A 23,507-nucleotide genomic window follows, 5' to 3' on the forward strand; every position below is an offset into this window, starting at 1 on the left:
TAATTGCAACCAGTATGAAAGTTACGGTCATTTCTACGTTCCGGGCAACCTAGGCTTCACTCTATGGCGTTCTTCCACCACATCGAATGGCTACGGCCTCAGAAGTCGATGCCTGATGCATAAAATACAATTAAAATAGAACAGTCTTTCCATCCTATAACAGAAATAATTGCAACCCGTGTGAAAGTGATGGTCATTTGTACGTTCCAGGCAACCTAGGCTTCACTCTAGGGCGTTGTTCCACCAGGTCGAATTGTTAGGGCCTAAGAAGTCAACGCCAGAAGCATAAGACACAATATAAATATAACAGTTTTTCCATCGTATAAAACGAATAATTTCAACCAGTATGAATGTTATGGTCATTTTTAAATTCCGAGCAACCTAGGCTTCACTCTAGGGCGTTGATACACCAGATAGAATAGTTAGGGCCTTAGAAGTCAACGCCAGAAGCATAAAATGCAATAAAAATACAACAGTTTTTCGATCATATAACCGGAATAATTGCAACCAGTTTGAAAGTGATGGTCATTTCTAAGTTCCGGGCAACCTCGGCTTCACTCTAGGGAGTTGCTCCACCAGATCGAATAGTTAGGGCCTAAGAAGTGAACGCCAGAAGCATAAAATACAATATAAATACAACAGTTTTTCCATCGTATAAAACGAATAATTGCAACCTGTATGAAAGTTATGGTCATTTCTACTTTCCGGCAACCTAGGCTTCACCCTAGGGCGTTGTTCCACCAGATCGAATAGTTAGGGCCTAAGAAGTGGACGCCAGAAGCATAAAGTACAATATAAATATAACAGTTTCTCCATCGTATAAAACGAATAATAGCGACCAGTGTGAAAGTTATGGTCATTTCTTCGTTCCGGGCAAACTAGGCTACACCCTAGGGCGTTGCTCCAACAGATTGAATAGTTAGGGCCTTAGAAGTCAATGCCCGAAGCACAAAATGCAATAAAAATACAAAAGTTTTTCCATCATATAACAGGAATAATTGCAACCAGTTTGAAAGTGATGGTCATTTCTACGTTCCGGGCAACCTCGGCTTCACTCTAGGGCGTTGCTCCACCAGATCGAATAGTTAGGGCCTAAGAAGTGGACGCCAGAAGCATAAAATACAATATAAATACAACTGTTTTTCCATCATATAAAACGAGTAATTGCAACCAGTATGAAAGTTGTGGACATTTCTACATTCCGGGCAACCTAGGCTACACCCTAGGGCGTTGCTCCAACAGATTGAATAGTTAGGGCCTCAGAAGTCAACGCCTGAAGCATAAAATACAATAAAAATACAACAGCCTTTCCATCCTATAACAGGAATAATTGCAACCCATGTGAAAGTTATGGTCATTTGTACGTTCCAGACAACCTAGGCTTCACTCTAGGGCGTTGTTCCACCAGATCGAATTGTTAGGGCCTATGAAGTCAACGCCAGAAGCATAAGATACAATATAAATATAACAGTCTTTCCATCGTATAGAACGAATAATAGCATCCAGTGTGAAAGTTATGGTCATTTCTACGTTCCGGGCAACCTAGGCTTCACTCTAGGGCGTTGCTCCACCATATCAAACAGTTAGGGCCTTAGAAGTCAACGCCCGAAGCATAAAACACAAAATAAATAGAACAGTTTTTCCATCGTATAAAACGAATAATAGCAACCAGTGTCAAAGTTATGGTCATTTCTACGTTCCGGGCAACCTAGGCTTGACTGTAGGGCGTTGCTCCACCAGATCGAATAGGTAGGGCCATAGAAGTCAACGCCCGATGCATAAAATACATTAAATATACAAGAGCTTTTCCATCGTATAACAGGAATAATTGCAACCAGTGTGAAAGTGATGGTCATTTCTACGTTCCGGGCAACCTAGGCTTCACTCTAGGGCGTTGTACCACCAGATCGAAAAGTTAGGGCCTAAGAAGTCAACGCCAGAAGCATAAAATACAATATAAATATAACAGTTTTTCCATCGTATAAAACGAATAATAGCAACCAGTGTGAAAGTTCTGGTCATTTCTACGTTCCGGGCAACCTAGGCTTCACTATAGGGCGTTGCTCCACCAGATCGAATAGTTAGGGCCTAAGAAGTGAACGCCAGAAGCATAAAATACAATATAAATACAACAGTTTTTCCATCCTATGAAACGAGTAATTGAAACGAGTATGAAAGTTGTGGTCACTTCTACTTTCCGGGCAACCTAGGCTACACACTAGGGCGTTGTTCCAGCAGATTGAATAGTTAGGGCCTCAGAAGTCAACGCCTGAAGCATAAAATACAATAAAAATACAACAGTCTTTCCATCCTATAACAGGATTAATTGCAACCCGTGTGAAAGTTATGTTCATTTGTACGCTCCAGGCAACCTAGGCTTCACTCTAGGGCGTTGTTCCACCAGATCGAATTGTTAGGGCCTAAGAAGTCAACGCCTGAAGCATAAAATACAATAAAAATACAACAGTCTTTCCATCCTATAACAGGATTAATTGCAACCCGTGTGAAAGTTATGTTCATTTGTACGCTCCAGGCAAACTAGGCTACACCCTAGGGCGTTGCTCCAACAGACTGAATAGTTAGGGCCTTAGGAGTCAATGCCAGAAGCATAAAATGCAATAAAAATACAACAGTCTTTGCATCATATAACCGGAATAATTGCAACCAGTTTGAAGTGATGGTCATTTCTACGTTCCGGGCAACCTCGGCTTCACTCTAGGGCGTTGCTCCACCAGATCGAATAGTTAGGGCCTAAGAAGTGAACGCCAGAAGCATAAAATACAATATAAATACAACAGCTTTTCCATCATATAAAACGAGTAATTGCAACCAGTATGAAAGTTGTGGTCATTTCTATCTTCCGGACAACCTAGGCTACACCCTAATGCGTTGCTCCAACAGATTGAACAGTTAGGGCCTTAGAAGTCAACGCCAGAAGCATAAAATACAATATAAATACAACAGTTCTTCCATCATATAAAACGAATAATTGCAACCAGTATGAAAGTTACGGTCATTTCTACGTTCCGGGCAACCTAGGCTTCACTCTATGGCGTTCTTCCACCACATCGAATGGCTACGGCCTCAGAAGTCGATGCCTGATGCATAAAATACAATTAAAATAGAACAGTCTTTCCATCCTATAACAGAAATAATTGCAACCCGTGTGAAAGTAATGGTCATTTGTACGTTCCAGGCAACCTAGGCTTCACTCTAGGGCGTTGTTCCACCAGGTCGAATTGTTAGGGCCTAAGAAGTCAACGCCAGAAGCATAAGACACAATATAAATATAACAGTTTTTCCATCGTATAAAACGAATAATTTCAACCAGTATGAATGTTATGGTCATTTTTACATTCCGAGCAACCTAGGCTTCACTCTAGGGCGTTGATACACCAGATAGAATAGTTAGGGCCTTAGAAGTCAACGCCAGAAGCATAAAATGCAATAAAAATACAACAGTTTTTCGATCATATAACCGGAATAATTGCAACCAGTTTGAAAGTGATGGTCATTTCTAAGTTCCGGGCAACCTCTGCTTCACTCTAGGGAGTTGCTCCACCAGATCGAATAGTTAGGGCCTAAGAAGTGAACGCCAGAAGCATAAAATACAATATAAATACAACAGTTTTTCCATCGTATAAAACGAATAATTGCAACCTGTATGAAAGTTATGGTCATTTCTACTTTCCGGCAACCTAGGCTTCACCCTAGGGCGTTGTTCCACCAGATCGAACAGTTAGGGCCTAAGAAGGCAACGCCAGAAGCATAAAGTACAATATAAATATAACAGTTTCTCCATCGTATAAAACGAGTAATTGCTACCAGTATGAAAGTTGTGGTCATTTCTACTTTCCGGGCTACCTAGGCTACACCCTAGGGCGTTGCTCCAACAGATTGAATAGTTAGGGCCTTAGAAGTCAATGCCCGAAGCATAAAATGCAATAAAAATACAACAGTTTTTCCATCATATAACCGGAATAATTGCAACCAGTTTGAAAGTGATGGTTATTTCTACGTTCCGGGCAACCTCGGCTTCACTCTAGGGAGTTGCTCCACCAGATCGAATAGTTAGGGCCTAAGAAGTGAACGCCAGAAGCATAAAATACAATGTAAATACAACAGTTTTTCCATCGTATTAAACGAATAATTGCAACCAGTATGAAAGTTATGGTCATTTCTACTTTCCGGCAACCTAGGCTTCACCCTAGGGCGTCGCTCCAACAGATCGAATAGTTAGGGCTTTAGAAGTCAACGGCCGAAGCATAAAATACAAAATAAATAGAACTGTTTTTCCATCGTATAAAACGAATAATTGCTACCGGTGTGAAAGTTATTTCCATTTCTACGTTCCGGGCAACCTAGGCTTTACTCTAGGGCGTTGCTCCACCAGATCAAACAGTTAGGGCTTTAGAAGTCAACGGCCGAAGCATAAAATACAAAATAAATAGAACTGTTTTTCCATCGTATAAAACGAATAATTGCTACCGGTGTGAAAGTTATTTCCATTTCTACGTTCCGGGCAACCTAGGCTTCACCCTAGGGCGTTGTTCCACCAGATGGAGTAGTTATGGCATAAGAGGTCAACGCCAGAAGCATAAAATACAATATAAGTACAGCAGTTTTTCCAACGTATAAAATGAATAAATGCAAACATTGCGATAGTAATGGTCATTTCTACGTTCCGGGCAACCTAGGCGTCACTCTAGTGCGATGCTCCACCACATCTAATAGCTACGGCCTTAGACGTCAACGACATAAGCATTAAATACAATAAATATGCAACAGCTTTTCCATCGTATAAAACGAATAATTGCAAACAGTGTGAAAGTTATTGACATTTCTACTTTCCGGGCAACATCGGCTTCACCCTAGAGCGTTGCTCCAGCAGATCGAATAGGTAGGGCCATAGAAGTCAACGCCCGAAGCATAAAATACATTAAATATACAATAGCTTTTCCATCGTATAACAGGAATAATTGCAACCAGTGTGAAAGTGATGGTCATTTCAACATTCCGAGCAACCTAGGCTTCACTCTAGGGCGTTGACCCAACAGATTGAATAGTCAGGGCCTAAGAAGTGAACGCCAGCAGCATAAAATACAATATAAATACAACAGTTCTTCCATAATATAAAACGAATAATTGCAACCAGTGTAAAAGTTATGGTCATTTCTACGTTCCGGGCAACCTAGGCTTCACCCTAGGGCGTTGTTCCACCAGATCGAATAGTTAGGGCCTAAGAAGTGAACGCCAGAAGCATAAAATACAATATAAATACAACAGTCTTTCCATCATATAAAACGAGTAATTGCAACCAGTATGAAAGTTGTGGTCATTTCTACTTTCCGGGCAACCTAGGCTACACCCTAGGGCGTTGCTCCAACAGATTGAATAGTTAGGGCCTTAGAAGTCAATGCTCGAAGCATAAAATGCAATAAAAATACAACAGTTTTTCCATCATATAACCGGAATAATTGCAACCAGTTTGAAAGTGATGGTTATTTCTACGTTCCGGGCAACCTCGGCTTCACTCTAGGGAGTTGTTCCACCAGATCGAAAAGTTAGGGCCTTAGAAGTCAACGCCCGAAGCATAAAACACAAAATAAATAGAACAGTTTTTCCATCGTATAAAACGAATAATAGCAACCAGTGTCAAAGTTATGGTCATTTTTACATTCCGAGCAACCTAGGCTTCACTCTAGGGCGTTGATACACCAGATAGAATAGTTAGGGCCTTAGAAGTCAACGCCAGAAGCATAAAATGCAATAAAAATACAACAGTTTTTCGATCATATAACCGGAATAATTGCAACCAGTTTGAAAGTGATGGTCATTTCTAAGTTCCGGGCAACCTCGGCTTCACTCTAGGGAGTTGCTCCACCAGATCGAATAGTTAGGGCCTAAGAAGTGAACGCCAGAAGCATAAAATACAATATAAATACAACAGTTTTTCCATCGTATAAAACGAATAATTGCAACCTGTATGAAAGTTATGGTCATTTCTACTTTCCGGCAACCTAGGCTTCACCCTAGGGCGTTGTTCCACCAGATCGAATAGTTAGGGCCTAAGAAGTGGACGCCAGAAGCATAAAGTACAATATAAATATAACAGTTTCTCCATCGTATAAAACGAATAATAGCGACCAGTGTGAAAGTTATGGTCATTTCTTCGTTCCGGGCAAACTAGGCTACACCCTAGGGCGTTGCTCCAACAGATTGAATAGTTAGGGCCTTAGAAGTCAATGCCCGAAGCACAAAATGCAATAAAAATACAAAAGTTTTTCCATCATATAACAGGAATAATTGCAACCAGTTTGAAAGTGATGGTCATTTCTACGTTCCGGGCAACCTCGGCTTCAATCTAGGGCGTTGCTCCACCAGATCGAATAGTTAGGGCCTAAGAAGTGAACGCAAGAAGCATAAAATACAATATAAATACAACAGTTTTTCCATCATATAAAACGAGTAATTGCAACCAGTATGAAAGTTGTGGTCATTTCTACCTTCCGGACAACCTAGGCTACACCCTACGGCGTTGCTCCAACAGATTGAACAGTTAGGGCCTTAGAAGTCAACGCCAGAAGCATAAAATACAATATAAATACAACAGTTCTTCCATCATATAAAACGAATAATTGCAACCAGTATGAAACTTATGGTCATTTCTACGTTCCGGGCAACCTAGGCTTCACTCTAGGGCGTTTTTCCACCAGATCGAATTGTTAGGGCCTAAGAAGTCAACGCCAGAAGCATAAGATACAATATAAATATAACAGTCTTTCCATCGTATAGAACGAATAATAGCATCCAGTGTGAAAGTTATGGTCATTTCTACGTTCCGGGCAACCTAGGCTTCCCTCTAGGGCGCTGCTCCACCAGATCGAACAGTTAGGGCCTTAGAAGTCAACGCCCGAAGCATAAAACACAAAATAAATAGAACAGTTTTTCCATCGTATAAAACGAATAATAGCAACCAGTGTCAAAGTTATGGTCATTTCTACGTTCCGGGCAACCTAGGCTTGACTGTAGGGCGTTGCTCCACCAGATCGAATAGGTAGGGCCATAGAAGTCAACGCCCGATGCATAAAATACATTAAATATACAAGAGCTTTTCCATCGTATAACAGGAATAATTGCAACCAGTGTGAAAGTGATGGTCATTTCTACGTTCCGGGCAACCTAGGCTTCACTCTAGGGCGTTGTACCACCAGATCGAAAAGTTAGGGCCTAAGAAGTCAACGCCAGAAGCATAAAATACAATATAAATATAACAGTTTTTCCATCGTATAAAACGAATAATAGCAACCAGTGTGAAAGTTCTGGTCATTTCTACGTTCCGGGCAACCTAGGCTTCACTATAGGGCGTTGCTCCACCAGATCGAATAGTTAGGGCCTAAGAAGTGAACGCCAGAAGCATAAAATACAATATAAATACAACAGTTTTTCCATCCTATGAAACGAGTAATTGAAACGAGTATGAAAGTTGTGGTCACTTCTACTTTCCGGGCAACCTAGGCTACACACTAGGGCGTTGTTCCAGCAGATTGAATAGTTAGGGCCTCAGAAGTCAACGCCTGAAGCATAAAATACAATAAAAATACAACAGTCTTTCCATCCTATAACAGGATTAATTGCAACCCGTGTGAAAGTTATGTTCATTTGTACGCTCCAGGCAACCTAGGCTTCACTCTAGGGCGTTGTTCCACCAGATCGAATTGTTAGGGCCTAAGAAGTCAACGCCTGAAGCATAAAATACAATAAAAATACAACAGTCTTTCCGTCCTATAACAGGATTAATTGCAACCCGTGTGAAAGTTATGTTCATTTGTACGCTCCAGGCAACCTAGGCTTCACTCTAGGGCGTTGTTCCACCAGATCGAATTGTTATGGCCTAAGAAGTCAACGCCAGAAGCATAAGATACAATATAAATATAACAGTCTTTCCATCGTATAGAACGAATAATATCATCCAGTGGGAAAGTTATGGTCATTTCTACGTTCCGGGCGACCTCGGCTTCACTCTAGGGCGTTGCTCCACCAGATCAAACAGTTAGGGCCTTAGAAGTTAACGCCCGAAGCATAAAACACAAAATAAATAGAACAGTTTTTCCATCGTATAAAACGAATAATAGCAACCAGTGTGAAAGTTCTGGTCATTTCTACGTTCCGGGCAACCTAGGCTTCACTATAGGGCGTTGTTCCACCAGATCGAATAGTTAGGGCCTAAGAAGTGAACGCCAGAAGCATAAAATACAATATAAATACAGCAGTTTTTCCATCATATAAAACGCGTAATTGCAACCAGTATGAAAGTTGTGGTCATTTCTACTTTCCGGGCAACCTAGGCTACACACTAGGGCGTTGCTCCAACAGATTGAATAGTTAGGGCCTCAGAAGTCAACGCCTGAAGCATAAAATACAATAAAAATACAACAGTCTTTCCATCCTATAACAGGAATAATTGCAACCAGTTTGAAAGTGATGGTCATTTCTACGTTCCGGGCAACCTCGGCTTCACTCTAGGGCGTTGCTCCAACAGATCGAATAGTTAGGGCCTAAGCAGTGAACGCCAGAAGCATAAAATACAATATAAATACAACAGCCTTTCCATCATATAAAACGAGTAATTGCAACCAGTATGAAAGTTGTGGTCATTTCTACTTTCCGGGCAACCTAGGCTACACCCTAGGGCGTTGCTCCAACAGACTGAATAGTTAGGGCCTTAGGAGTCAATGCCAGAAGCATAAAATGCAATAAAAATACAACAGTCTTTGCATCATATAACCGGAATAATTGCAACCAGTTTGAAGTGATGGTCATTTCTACGTTCCGGGCAACCTCGGCTTCACTCTAGGGCGTTGCTCCACCAGATCGAATAGTTAGGGCCTAAGAAGTGAACGCCAGAAGCATAAAATACAATATAAATACAACAGCTTTTCCATCATATAAAACGAGTAATTGCAACCAGTATGAAAGTTGTGGTCATTTCTATCTTCCGGACAACCTAGGCTACACCCTAATGCGTTGCTCCAACAGATTGAACAGTTAGGGCCTTAGAAGTCAACGCCAGAAGCATAAAATACAATATAAATACAACAGTTCTTCCATCATATAAAACGAATAATTGCAACCAGTATGAAAGTTACGGTCATTTCTACGTTCCGGGCAACCTAGGCTTCACTCTATGGCGTTCTTCCACCACATCGAATGGCTACGGCCTCAGAAGTCGATGCCTGATGCATAAAATACAATTAAAATAGAACAGTCTTTCCATCCTATAACAGAAATAATTGCAACCCGTGTGAAAGTAATGGTCATTTGTACGTTCCAGGCAACCTAGGCTTCACTCTAGGGCGTTGTTCCACCAGGTCGAATTGTTAGGGCCTAAGAAGTCAACGCCAGAAGCATAAGACACAATATAAATATAACAGTTTTTCCATCGTATAAAACGAATAATTTCAACCAGTATGAATGTTATGGTCATTTTTACATTCCGAGCAACCTAGGCTTCACTCTAGGGCGTTGATACACCAGATAGAATAGTTAGGGCCTTAGAAGTCAACGCCAGAAGCATAAAATGCAATAAAAATACAACAGTTTTTCGATCATATAACCGGAATAATTGCAACCAGTTTGAAAGTGATGGTCATTTCTAAGTTCCGGGCAACCTCGGCTTCACTCTAGGGAGTTGCTCCACCAGATCGAATAGTTAGGGCCTAAGAAGTGAACGCCAGAAGCATAAAATACAATATAAATACAACAGTTTTTCCATCGTATAAAACGAATAATTGCAACCTGTATGAAAGTTATGGTCATTTCTACTTTCCGGCAACCTAGGCTTCACCCTAGGGCGTTGTTCCACCAGATCGAATAGTTAGGGCCTAAGAAGTGAACGCCAGAAGCATAAAATACAATATAAATACAACAGTCTTTCCATCATATAAAACGAGTAATTGCTACCAGTATGAAAGTTGTGGTCATTTCTACTTTCCGGGCAACCTAGGCTACACCCTAGGGCGTTGCTCCAACAGATTGAATAGTTAGGGACTTAGAAGTCAATGCCCGAAGCATAAAATGCAATAAAAATACAACAGTTTTTCCATCATATAACCGGAATAATTGCAACCAGTTTGAAAGTGATGGTCATTTCTACGTTCCGGGCAACCTCGGCTTCACTCTAGGGAGTTGCTCCACCAGATCGAATAGTTAGGGCCTAAGAAGTGAACGCCAGAAGCATAAAATACAATATAAATACAACAGTTTTTCCATCGTATTAAACGAATAATTGCAACCAGTATGAAAGTTATGGTCATTTCTACTTTCCGGCAACCTATGCTTCACCCTAGGGCGTTGCTCCAACAGATCGAATAGTTAGGGCTTTAGAAGTCAACGGCCGAAGCATAAAATACAAAATAAATAGAACTGTTTTTCCATCGTATAAAACGAATAATTGCTACCGGTGTGAAAGTTATTTCCATTTCTAGTTTCCGGGCAACCTAGGCTTCACCCTAGGGCGTTGCTCCAACAGATTGAATAGTTGGGGCCTAAGAAATCAACGCCAGAAGTATAAAATACAATTTAAATATAACAGTTTTACCATGTTATAAAACGAATCATTTCAACCAGTGTGAATGTTATGGTCATTTTTACATTCCGAGCAACATAGGCTGCAGTCTGGGGCGTTGGTTCACCAGATAGAATAGTTAGGGCCTTAGAAGTCAACGCCAGAAGCATAAAATTCAATAAAGATGCAACAGTTTTTCTGTCGTATAACAGGAGTCACTGCAAACAGTGTGAAAGTACTGGTCATTTCTACGTTCCGGGTAACCTAGGCTTCACTCTAGGGCGTTGTTCTACCAGATCGAACAGTTAGGGCCTAAGAAGGCAACGCCAGAAGCATAAAGTACAATATAAATATAACAGTTTCTCCATCGTATAAAACGAGTAATTGCTACCAGTATGAAAGTTGTGGTCATTTCTACTTTCCGGGCTACCTAGGCTACACCCTAGGGCGTTGCTCCAACAGATTGAATAGTTAGGGCCTTAGAAGTCAATGCCCGAAGCATAAAATGCAATAAAAATACAACAGTTTTTCCATCATATAACCGGAATAATTGCAACCAGTTTGAAAGTGATGGTTATTTCTACGTTCCGGGCAACCTCGGCTTCACTCTAGGGAGTTGCTCCACCAGATCGAATAGTTAGGGCCTAAGAAGTGAACGCCAGAAGCATAAAATACAATGTAAATACAACAGTTTTTCCATCGTATTAAACGAATAATTGCAACCAGTATGAAAGTTATGGTCATTTCTACTTTCCGGCAACCTAGGCTTCACCCTAGGGCGTCGCTCCAACAGATCGAATAGTTAGGGCTTTAGAAGTCAACGGCCGAAGCATAAAATACAAAATAAATAGAACTGTTTTTCCATCGTATAAAACGAATAATTGCTACCGGTGTGAAAGTTATTTCCATTTCTACGTTCCGGGCAACCTAGGCTTTACTCTAGGGCGTTGCTCCACCAGATCAAACAGTTAGGGCTTTAGAAGTCAACGGCCGAAGCATAAAATACAAAATAAATAGAACTGTTTTTCCATCGTATAAAACGAATAATTGCTACCGGTGTGAAAGTTATTTCCATTTCTACGTTCCGGGCAACCTAGGCTTCACCCTAGGGCGTTGTTCCACCAGATGGAGTAGTTATGGCATAAGAGGTCAACGCCAGAAGCATAAAATACAATATAAGTACAGCAGTTTTTCCAACGTATAAAATGAATAAATGCAAACATTGCGATAGTAATGGTCATTTCTACGTTCCGGGCAACCTAGGCGTCACTCTAGTGCGATGCTCCACCACATCTAATAGCTACGGCCTTAGACGTCAACGACATAAGCATTAAATACAATAAATATGCAACAGCTTTTCCATCGTATAAAACGAATAATTGCAACCAGTGTGAAAGTTATTGACATTTCTACTTTCCGGGCAACATCGGCTTCACCCTAGAGCGTTGCTCCACCAGATCGAATAGGTAGGGCCATAGAAGTCAACGCCCGAAGCATAAAATACATTAAATATACAATAGCTTTTCCATCGTATAACAGGAATAATTGCAACCAGTGTGAAAGTGATGGTCATTTCTACGTTCCGGGCAACCTAGGCTTCACTCTAGGGCGTTGTTCCACCAGATCGAAAAGTTAGGGCCTAAGAAGTCAACGCCAGAAGCATAAAATACAATATAAACATAACAGTTTTTCCATCGTATAAAACGAATAATAGCAACCAGTGTGAAAGTTATGGTCATTTCTACGTTCCGGGCAACCTCGGCTTCACTCTAGGGCGTTGCTCCACCAGATCGAATAGCTAGTGCCTTAGAAGTCAACGCCAGAAGCATAAAAAACAAATAAATACAACAGTTTTTCCATCGTATAAAACGAATAATTGCAACCAGTATGAAAGTTAACGTCATTTCTACTTTCCGGGCAACCTAGGCTTCACCCTAAGGCGTTGCTCCAACAGATTGAATAGTTAGAGCCTTAGAAGTCAACGCCGGAAGCATAAAATGCAATAAAAATACAACAGTTTTTCCATCGTATAAAAGGATTAATTGCAACCAGTGTGAATGTTATGGTCATTTCAACATTCCGAGCAACCTAGGCTTCACTCTAGGGCGTTGACCCAACAGATTGAATAGTCAGGGCCTAAGAAGTGAACGCCAGCAGCATAAAATACAATATAAATACAACAGTTCTTCCATAATATAAAACGAATAATTGCAACCAGTGTAAAAGTTATGGTCATTTCTACGTTCCGGGCAACCTAGGCTTCACCCTAGGGCGTTGTTCCACCAGATCGAATAGTTAGGGCCTAAGAAGTGAACGCCAGAAGCATAAAATACAATATAAATACAACAGTCTTTCCATCATATAAAACGAGTAATTGCAACCAGTATGAAAGTTGTGGTCATTTCTACTTTCCGGGCAACCTAGGCTACACCCTAGGACGTTGCTCCAACAGATTGAATAGTTAGGGCCTTAGAAGTCAATGCCCGAAGCATAAAATGCAATAAAAATACAACAGTTTTTCCATCATATAACCGGAATAATTGCAACCAGTTTGAAAGTGATGGTCATTTCTACGTTCCGGGCAACCTCGGCTTCACTCTAGGGAGTTGCTCCACCAGATCGAATAGTTAGGGCCTAAGAAGTGAACGCCAGAAGCATAAAATACAATATAAATACAACAGTTTTTCCATCGTATAGAACGAATAATAGCAACCAGTGTGAATGTTATGGTCATTTCTACGTTCCGCGCAACCTAGGCTTTACTCTAGGGCGTTGCTCCACCAGATCAAACAGTTAGGGCCTTAGAAGTCAACGGCCGAAGCATATAATACAAAATAAATAGAACTGTTTTTCCATCGTATAAAACGAATAATTGCTACCGGTGTGAAAGTTATTTCCATTTCTACGTTCCGGGCAACCTAGGCTTCACCCTAGGGCGTTGTTCCACCAGATGGAGAAGTTATGGCATAAGAGGTCAACGCCAGAAGCATAAAATACAATATAAGTACAGCAGTTTTTCCAACGTATAAAATGAATAAATGCAAACATTGCGATAGTAATGGTCATTTCTACGTTCCGGGCAACCTAGGCGTCACTCTAGTGCGATGCTCCACCACATCTAATAGCTACGGCCTTAGACGTCAACGACATAAGCATAAAATACAATAAATATGCAACAGCTTTTCCATCGTATAAAACGAATAATTGCAACCAGTGTGAAAGTTATTGACATTTCTACTTTCCGGGCAACCTCGGCTTCACCCTAGAGCGTTGCTCCAACAGATTGAATAGTTAGGGCCTAAGAAATCAACGCCAGAAGCATAAAATACAATTTAAATATAACAGTTTTACCATCGTATAAAACGAATCATTTCAACCAGTGTGAATGTTATGGTCATTTTTACATTCCGAGCAACATAGGCTGCACTCTAGGGCGTTGCTCCACCAGATCAAACAGTTAGGGCCTTTGAAGTCAACGCCCGAAGCATAAAACACAAAATAAATAGAACAGTTTTTCCATCGTATAAAACGAATAATAGCAACCAGTGTCAAAGTTATGGTCATTTCTAAGTTCCGGGCAACCTAGGCTTGACTGTAGGGCGTTGCTCCACCAGATCGAATAGGTAGGGCCATAGAAGTCAACGCCCGAAGCATAAAATACATTAAATATACAAGAGCTTTTCCATCGTATAACAGGAATAATTGCAACCAGTGTGAAAGTGATGGTCATTTCTACGTTCCGGGCAACCTAGGCTTCACCCTAGGGCGTTGTTCCACCAGATCGAATAGTTAGGGCCTAAGAAGTGAACGCCAGAAGCATAAAATACAATATAAATACAACAGTCTTTCCATCATATAAAACGAGTAATTGCTACCAGTATGAAAGTTGTGGTCATTTCTACTTTCCGGGCAACCTAGGCTACACCCTAGGGCGTTGCTCCAACAGATTGAATAGTTAGGGCCTTAGAAGTCAATGCTCGAAGCATAAAATGCAATAAAAATACAACAGTTTTTCCATCATATAACCGGAATAATTGCAACCAGTTTGAAAGTGATGGTTATTTCTACGTTCCGGGCAACCTCGGCTTCACTCTAGGGAGTTGCTCCACCAGATCGAATAGTTAGGGCCTAAGAAGTGAACGCCAGAAGCATAAAATACAATATAAATACAACAGTTTTTCCATCGTATTAAACGAATAATTGCAACCAGTATGAAAGTTATGGTCATTTCTACTTTCCGGCAACCTAGGCTTCACCCTAGGGCGTTGCTCCAACAGATCGAATAGTTAGGGCTTTAGAAGTCAACGGCCGAAGCATAAAATACAAAATAAATAGAACTGTTTTTCCATCGTATAAAACGAATAATTGCTACCGGTGTGAAAGTTTTTTCCATTTCTACGTTCCGGGCAACCTAGGCTTTACTCTAGGGCGTTGCTCCACCAGATCAAACAGTTAGGGCTTTAGAAGTCAACGGCCGAAGCATAAAATACAAAATAAATAGAACTGTTTTTCCATCGTATAAAACGAATAATTGCTACCGGTGTGAAAGTTATTTCCATTTCTACGTTCCGGGCAACCTAGGCTTCACCCTAGGGCGTTGTTCCACCAGATGGAGTAGTTATGGCATAAGAGGTCAACGCCAGAAGCATAAAATACGATATAAGTACAGCAGTTTTTCCAACGTATAAAATGAATAAATGCAAACATTGCGATAGTAATGGTCATTTCTACGTTCCGGGCAACCTAGGCGTCACTCTAGTGCGATGCTCCACCACATCTAATAGCTACGACCTTAGACGTCAACGACATAAGCATTAAATACAATAAATATGCAACAGCTTTTCCATCGTATAAAACGAATAATTGCAACCAGTGTGAAAGTTATTGACATTTCTACTTTCCGGGCAACATCGGCTTCACCCTAGAGCGTTGCTCCACCAGATCGAATAGGTAGGGCCATAGAAGTCAACGCCCGAAGCATAAAATACATTAAATATACAAGAGCTTTTCCATCGTATAACAGGAATAATTGCAACCAGTGTGAAAGTGATGGTCATTTCTACGTTCCGGGAAACCTAGGCTTCACTCTAGGGCGTTGTTCCACCAGATCGAAAAGTTAGGGCCTAAGAAGTCAACGCCAGAAGCATAAAATACAATATAAACATAACAGTTTTTCCATCGTATAAAACGAATAATAGCAACCAGTGTGAAAGTTATGGTCATTTCTACGTTCCGGGCAACCTCGGCTTCACTCTAGGGCGTTGCTCCACCAGATCGAATAGCTAGTGCCTTAGAAGTCAACGCCAGAAGCATAAAAAACAAATAAATACAACAGTTTTTCCATCGTATAAAACGAATAATTGCAACCAGTATGAATGTTATGGTCATTTTTACATTCCGAGCAACCTAGGCTTCACTCTAGGGCGTTGATACACCAGATAGAATAGTTAGGGCCTTAGAAGTCAACGCCAGAAGCATAAAATGCAATAAAAATACAACAGTTTTTCGATCATATAACCGGAATAATTGCAACCAGCTTGAAAGTGATGGTCATTTCTAAGTTCCGGGCAACCTCGGCTTCACTCTAGGGAGTTGCTCCACCAGATCGAATAGTTAGGGCCTAAGAAGTGAACGCCAGAAGCATAAAATACAATATAAATACAACAGTTTTTCCATCGTATAAAACGAATAATTGCAACCTGTATGAAAGTTATGGTCATTTCTACTTTCCGGCAACCTAGGCTTCACCCTAGGGCGTTGTTCCACCAGATCGAATAGTTAGGGCCTAAGAAGTGGACGCCAGAAGCATAAAGTACAATATAAATATAACAGTTTCTCCATCGTATAAAACGAATAATAGCGACCAGTGTGAAAGTTATGGTCATTTCTTCGTTCCGGGCAAACTAGGCTACACCCTAGGGCGTTGCTCCAACAGATTGAATAGTTAGGGCCTTAGAAGTCAATGCCCGAAACACAAAATGCAATAAAAATACAAAAGTTTTTCCATCATATAACAGGAATAATTGCAACCAGTTTGAAAGTGATGGTCATTTCTACGTTCCGGGCAACCTCGGCTTCACTCTAGGGCGTTGCTCCACCAGATCGAATAGTTAGGGCCTAAGAAGTGGACGCCAGAAGCATAAAATACAATATAAATACAACTGTTTTTCCATCATATAAAACGAGTAATTGCAACCAGTATGAAAGTTGTGGACATTTCTACATTCCGGGCAACCTAGGCTACACCCTAGGGCGTTGCTCCAACAGATTGAATAGTTAGGGCCTCAGAAGTCAACGCCTGAAGCATAAAATACAATATAAATACAACAGTTTTTCCATCGTATAAAACGAATAATTGCAACAAGTATGAAAGTTATGGTCATTTCTACCTTCCGGGCAACCTAGGCTTCACCCTAGGGCGTTGCTTCAACAGATTGAATAGTTAGGGCCTTAGAAGTCAACGCCCGAAGCATAAAATACAAAATAAATAAAACAGTTTTTCCATCGTATAAAACGAATAATTGCTACCGGTGTGAAAGTTATGGTCATTTCTACGTTCCGGGCAACCTAGGCCTCACTCTAGGTCGTTGTTCCACCAGATCGAATTGTTAGGGCCTAAGAAGTCAACGCCAGAAGCATAAGATACAATATAAATATAACAGTCTTTCCATCGTATAGAACGAATAATAGCAACCAGAGTGAAAGTTATGGTCAATTCTACGTTCTGGGCAACCTAGGCTTCACTCTAGGGCGTTGCTCCACCAGATCAAACAGCTAGGGCCTTAGATGTCAACGCCCGAAGCATAAAATACTAAATAAATAGAACAGTTTTTCCAATGTGTAAAACGAATAATTGCTACCAGTGTAAAAGGTATGGTCAGTTCTACGTTCCGGGCAACCTAGGCCTGACTCTAGGTCGTTGTTCCACCAGATCGAATTTTAGGGCCTAAGAAGTCAACGCCAGAAGCATAAGATACAATATAAATATAACAGTTTTTCCATCATATAGAACGAATAATAGCAACCAGTGTGAAAGTTAACGTCATTTCTACTTTCCGGGCAACCTAGGCTTCACCCTAGCGCGTTGCTCCACCAGATCGGATAGCTAAGACCTTAAAAGTCGAAGCCAGAAGCATAAAATGCAATATTAATACAACAGTTTTTCTACCGCATAAAACGAATAATTGCTACCGGTGTGAAAGTTATGGTCATTTCTACGTTCCGGGCAACCTAGGCTTCACCCTAGGGCGTTGTTCCAACAGATTGAATAGTTAGGCCCTTAGAAGTCAACGCCCGAAGCACGAAATACAAAATAAATAGAACAGTTGTTCCATCGTAGAAAACGAATGATTCCTACCAGTATGGAAGTGATGGTCATTTCTACATTCCGGGCAACCTAGGTTTCACTCTAGGGCGTTGCTCCACCAGATCGCATAGCTAGGGTATTAGAATTCAACGCCATAAGAATAAAATACAATATAGGTACAACAGTTTTTCCATCGTATATAATGTATAATTGGAAACATTGTGAAAGTAATGGTCATTTCTACGTTCCAGGCAACCTAGGCGTCACTCTAGGGCGTTGCTCCACCACATCGAATAGCTACGGCCTTAGACGTCAACGACAGAAGCATAACGTACAATAAAGATGCAACAGCTTTTCCTTCGTATAAAACGAATAATTGCAACCAGTGTGAAAGTTATTGTCTTTTCCACTTTCCGGGCAACCTAGGCTTCACCCTAGGGCGTTGCTCCAACAGATTGAATAGTTAGGACCTTAGAAGTCAATGCCCGAAGCATAAGATACAATATAAATATAACAGTTTTTCCATCGTATAGAACGAATAATAGCAACCAGTGTGAATGTTAACGTCATTTCTACTTTCCGTGCAACCTAGGCTTGACCCTAGGGCGTTGATCCACCAGATCGAATAGCTACGACCTTAGAAGTCGAAGCCAGAAGCATAAGATGCAATATTAATACAACAGTTTTTCTATCGCATAAAACGGATAATGGCTACCGGTGTGAAAGTTATGGTCATTTCTACGTTCCGGGCAGCCTAGGCTTCACCCTAGGGCGTTGTTCCAACAGATTGAATAGTTAGGGCCTTAGAAGTCAACGCCCGAAGCACGAAATACAAAATAAATAGAACAGTTGTTCCATCGTATAAAACGAATAATTGCTATCAGTGTGGAAGTTATGGTAATTTCTACGTTCCGGGCAACCTAGGTTGCACTCTAGGGCGTTGCTCCACCAGAACGCATAGCTAGGGTATTAGAATTCAACGCCATAAGAATAAAATACAATATAAGTACAACAGTTTTTCCATCGTCTAAAATCAATAATTGGAAGCATTGTGAAAGTAACGGCCATTTCTCCGTTCCAGGCAACCTAGGCGTCACTCTAGGGCGTTGCTCCACCACATCGAATACCTACGGCCTTAGAAGTCAACGACCGAAGCATAAAATACATTAAATATACAAGAGCCTTTCCATCGTATAACAGGAATAATTGCAACCAGTGTGAAAGTGATGGTCATTTCTACGTTCCGGCAACCTAGGCTTCACCCTAGGGCGTTGTTCCACCAGATCGAATAGTTAGGGCCTAAGAAGTTAACGCCAGATGCATAAAATACAATATAAATACAACAGTTTTTCCATCCTACAAAACGAATAATTGCGACCAGTAAGAAGGTTATGGTCATTTCTACTTTCCGGGCAACCTAGGCTACACGCTAGGGCGTTGGCCCAACAGGTTGAATAGTTAGGGCCTTAGAAGTCAACGCCCGAAGCATAAAATGCAATAAAAATACAACAGCTTTTCCATCGTATAGATCGAATAATTGCAACCAGTGTGAAAGTTATGGACATTTCTACATTCCGAGCAACCTAGGCTTCACTCTAGTGCGTTGCTCCACCAGATCGAATAGTTAGGGACTTAGAAGTCAACGCCAGAAGCATAAAATACAATAAAGATGCAGCAGTTTTTCCATCGTATAACAGGAATAATTGCAACCAGTGTGAAAGTGATGGTCATTTCTACGTTCCGGGCAACCTAGGCTTCACGCTAGGGCGTTGCTCCACCAGATCGAATAGTTAGGGCCTTAGAAGTCAACGCCCGAAGCATAAAACACAAAATAAATAGAACAGTTTTTCCATGGTATATAACGAATAATTGCTACCAGTGTGAAAGTTATGTTCATTTCTACGTTTCTAACAATCTAGGCTTCACTCTAGGGTGTTGCTCCACCAAATCGAATAGGTAGGGCCATAGAAGTCAACGCCCGAAGCATAAAATACAATAAATATACAAGAGTTTTTCCATCGTATAACAGGAATAATTGCAACCAGTGTGAAAGTGATGGTCAATTCAACGTTCTGGGCAACCTAGGTTTCAGTCTAGGGCGTTGCTCCACCAGATCGAATAGTGAGGGCCTTAGAAGTCAACGCCAGAAGCACAAAATACAATAAAGATGCAACAGTTTTTCCATCGTATAAAACGAATAATTGCAACAAGTATGAAAGTTATGGTCATTTCTACCTTCCGGGCAACCTAGGCTTCACCCAAGGGCGTTGTACCAACAGATTGAATAGTTAGGGCCTTAGAAGTCAACGCCCGAAGCATGAAACACAAAATAAATACAACAGTTGTTCCATCGTATAAAACGAATAATTGCTATCAGTGTGAAAGTTATGGTCATTTCTACGTTCCGGGAAACCTAGGCTTCACTCTAGGGCGTTGCTCCACCAGATCGAATAGTTAGGGCCTTAGAAGTCAACGCCAGAAGCATAAAATACAATAAAGATGCAACAGTTCTTCCATCGTATAACAGGAATAATTGCAACCAGTGTGAAGGTAATGGTATGTCCTACGTTCCGGGAAACCTAGGCCTCACTCTAGGGAGTTGCTAAACCAGATCGAATAGTTAAGGCCTTACGAGTCATCGCCCGAAGCATAAAATACAAAATAAAGGGAACAGTTTTTTCATTGTATAAAACGAATAATGGCAACCAGTATGAAAGTTATGGTCATTTCTACTTTCTGGGCAACCTAGGCTTCCCCCTAGGGCGTTGTTCCAACAGATTGAATAGTTAAGGCCTTAGAAGTCAACGCCCGAAGCATAAAATGCGATAAAAATACAACAGCCTTTCCATCGTATAACAGGAATAATCGCAACCAGTTTGAAAGTGATGCTCATTTCTACGCTCCGGGAAACCTAGGCTTCACCCTAGGGCGTTGCTCCACCAGATGGAATAGTTAGGGACTAAGAAGTCACCGCCAGAAGCATAAAATACAATAAAGATGCAACAGTTATTCCATTGTATAGCATGGATAGTTGCAACCAGTGTGAAAGTTATGGTCATTTCTACGTTCCGGGTAACCGAGGTTTCACTCTAGGGCGTTGCTCCACCAGATCTAACAGCTATGGACTTAGAATTCAACGCCAGATGGATAAAATACAATATAAATACAACAGCTTTTCCATCGTATAACAGGAATAATTGCAACCAGTGTGAAAGTAAAGGTCATTTCTACGTTCCGGGCAACCTAGGCTACACTCTAGTGCGTTGCTCCAACAGATTGAATAGTTCGGGCCTAAGAAGTGAACGCCAGAAGCATAAAATGCAATATAAATACAACAGTTTTTCCATCGTATAAAACGAGTAATTGCAACCAGTATGAAACTTATGGTCATTTATATTTTCCGGGCAGCCTAGGCTTCACCCTAGGGCATTGCTCCAACAGATCAAACAGTTAGGGCCTTAGAAGTCAATGCCCGAAGCGTAAAATGCAATAAAAATACAACAATTTTTCCATCATATAACAGGAATAATTGCAACCAGTTTGAAAGTGATGGTCATTTCTACGTTCCGGGCAAGCTCGGCTTCACTCTAGTGCGTTGCTCCACCAGATCGAATAGTTAGTGCCTTAGAAGTCAACGCCAGAAGCATAAAATACAATATAAATACAACAGTTTTTCCATCGTATAAAACGAATGATTGCAACCACTATGAAAGTTAATGGCATTTCAACTGTCCGGGCAACCTAGGGCGTTGCTCCAACAGATTGAATAGTTAGGGCCTTCGAAGTCAACGCCGGAAGCATAAAATGCAATAAAAATACAACAGTTTTTCCATCGTATAAAAGGATTAATTGCAACTAGTTTGAAAGTGATGGTCATCTCTACGTTCCGGGCAACCTAGGCTTCACTCTAGGGCATTGCTCCACCAGATCGAATAGTTTGTGCCTTAGAAGACAACGCCAGAAGGATAAAATACAATAAAAATACAACAGTCTTTCCATCCTATAATAGGAATAATTGCAACCCGTGTGAAGGTCATGGTCATTTGTACGTTCCAGGCAACCTAGGCTTCACTCTAGGGCGTTGTTCCACCAGATCGAATTGTTAGGGCCTAAGATGTCAACGCCAGAAGCATCAGATACAATATAAATATAAGAGTTTTTCCATCGTATAGAACGATTAATAGCAACCAGTGTGAAAGATATGGTCATTTCTACGTTCCGGACAACCTAGGCTTCACTCTAGGGCGTTGTTCCACCAGATCGAGCAGCTAGGGCCTAAGAAGGCAACGCCAGAAGCATAAAATACAATATAAATATAACAGTTTCTCCATCGTGTAAAACGAATAATAGCAACCAGTGTGAAAGTTATGGTCATTTGTACGTTCCCGGCAACCTAGGCTTCACCCCAGGGCGTTGTTCCACCAGATCGAATAGTTAGGGCCTAAGAAGTGAGCGCCAGCAGCATAATATACAATATAAATACAACAGCTTTTCCATCGTATAAAACGAATAATTTCAACCAGTGTGAATGATATGGTCATTTCTACATTCCGAGCAACCTTGGCTTCACTCTAGGGCGTTGATCCAATAGATTGAATAGTTAGGGCCTTAGAAGTCAACGCCCGAAGTATAAAATACAATGTAAATACAACAGTTTTTCCATCGTATAAAACGAGTAATTGCAAGCAGTATGAAAGTTATGGTCATTTCTACTTGCCGGGCAACCTAGGCTTCACCCTAGGGCGTTGCTCCAACAGATTGAATAGTTAGGGCCTTAGAAGTCAACGGCCGGAGCATAAAATACAAAATAAATAGAACTGTTTTTCTATCGTATAAAACGAATAATTGCTACCGGTGTGATAGTTATATCCATTTCTACGTTGGGGGCAACCTAGGCTTCAGCCTAGGGCGTTGTTCCACCACATGGAATAGTTAGGGCATAAGAAGTCAACGCCAGAAGCATAAAATACAATATAAGTACAACAGTTTTTCCATCGTATAAAATGAATAATTGCAAACATTACGAAAGTAATGGTCATACCACGTTCCGGGCAACCTAGGCGGCACTCTAGTGCGTTGCTCCACCACATCTAATGGCTACGGCCTTAGACGCCAACGACAGAAGCATAAAATACAATAAAGATGCAACAGCTATTCCATCGTATAAAACGAATAATTGCAACCAGTGTGGAAGTTATTGTCATTTCTACTTCCCGCACAACCTAGGCTTCACCCTAGGGCGTTGCTCCAACAGATTGAATATTTAGGACCTTAGAGGTCAGTGCCCGAAGCATAAAATTCAATAAAAATACAACAGTTATCCATCATGAAACAGGAATAATTGCAACCAGTTTGAAAGCGATGGTCATTTCTACGTTCCGGGCAACCTAGGCTTCACTCTAGGGCGTTGCTCCAACAGATCGAATAGTTAGTGCCTTAGAAGTCAACGCCAGAAGCATAATATACAATATAAATACAACAGTTTTTCCATCGTATAAAACGAATAATAGCAACCAGTGTGAAAGTTATGGTCATTTCTCCGTTCCCGGCAACCTAGGCTTCACTCTAGGGCGTTGCTCCACCAGATCGAATGGTTAGTGCCTCAGAAGTCAACGCCAGAAGCATAACATACAA

This window comes from Calliopsis andreniformis, unplaced genomic scaffold (genome assembly GCF_051401765.1).
Source record: "Calliopsis andreniformis isolate RMS-2024a unplaced genomic scaffold, iyCalAndr_principal scaffold0002, whole genome shotgun sequence".
In the NCBI taxonomy this organism is placed as follows: Eukaryota; Metazoa; Arthropoda; class Insecta; order Hymenoptera; family Andrenidae; genus Calliopsis; species Calliopsis andreniformis.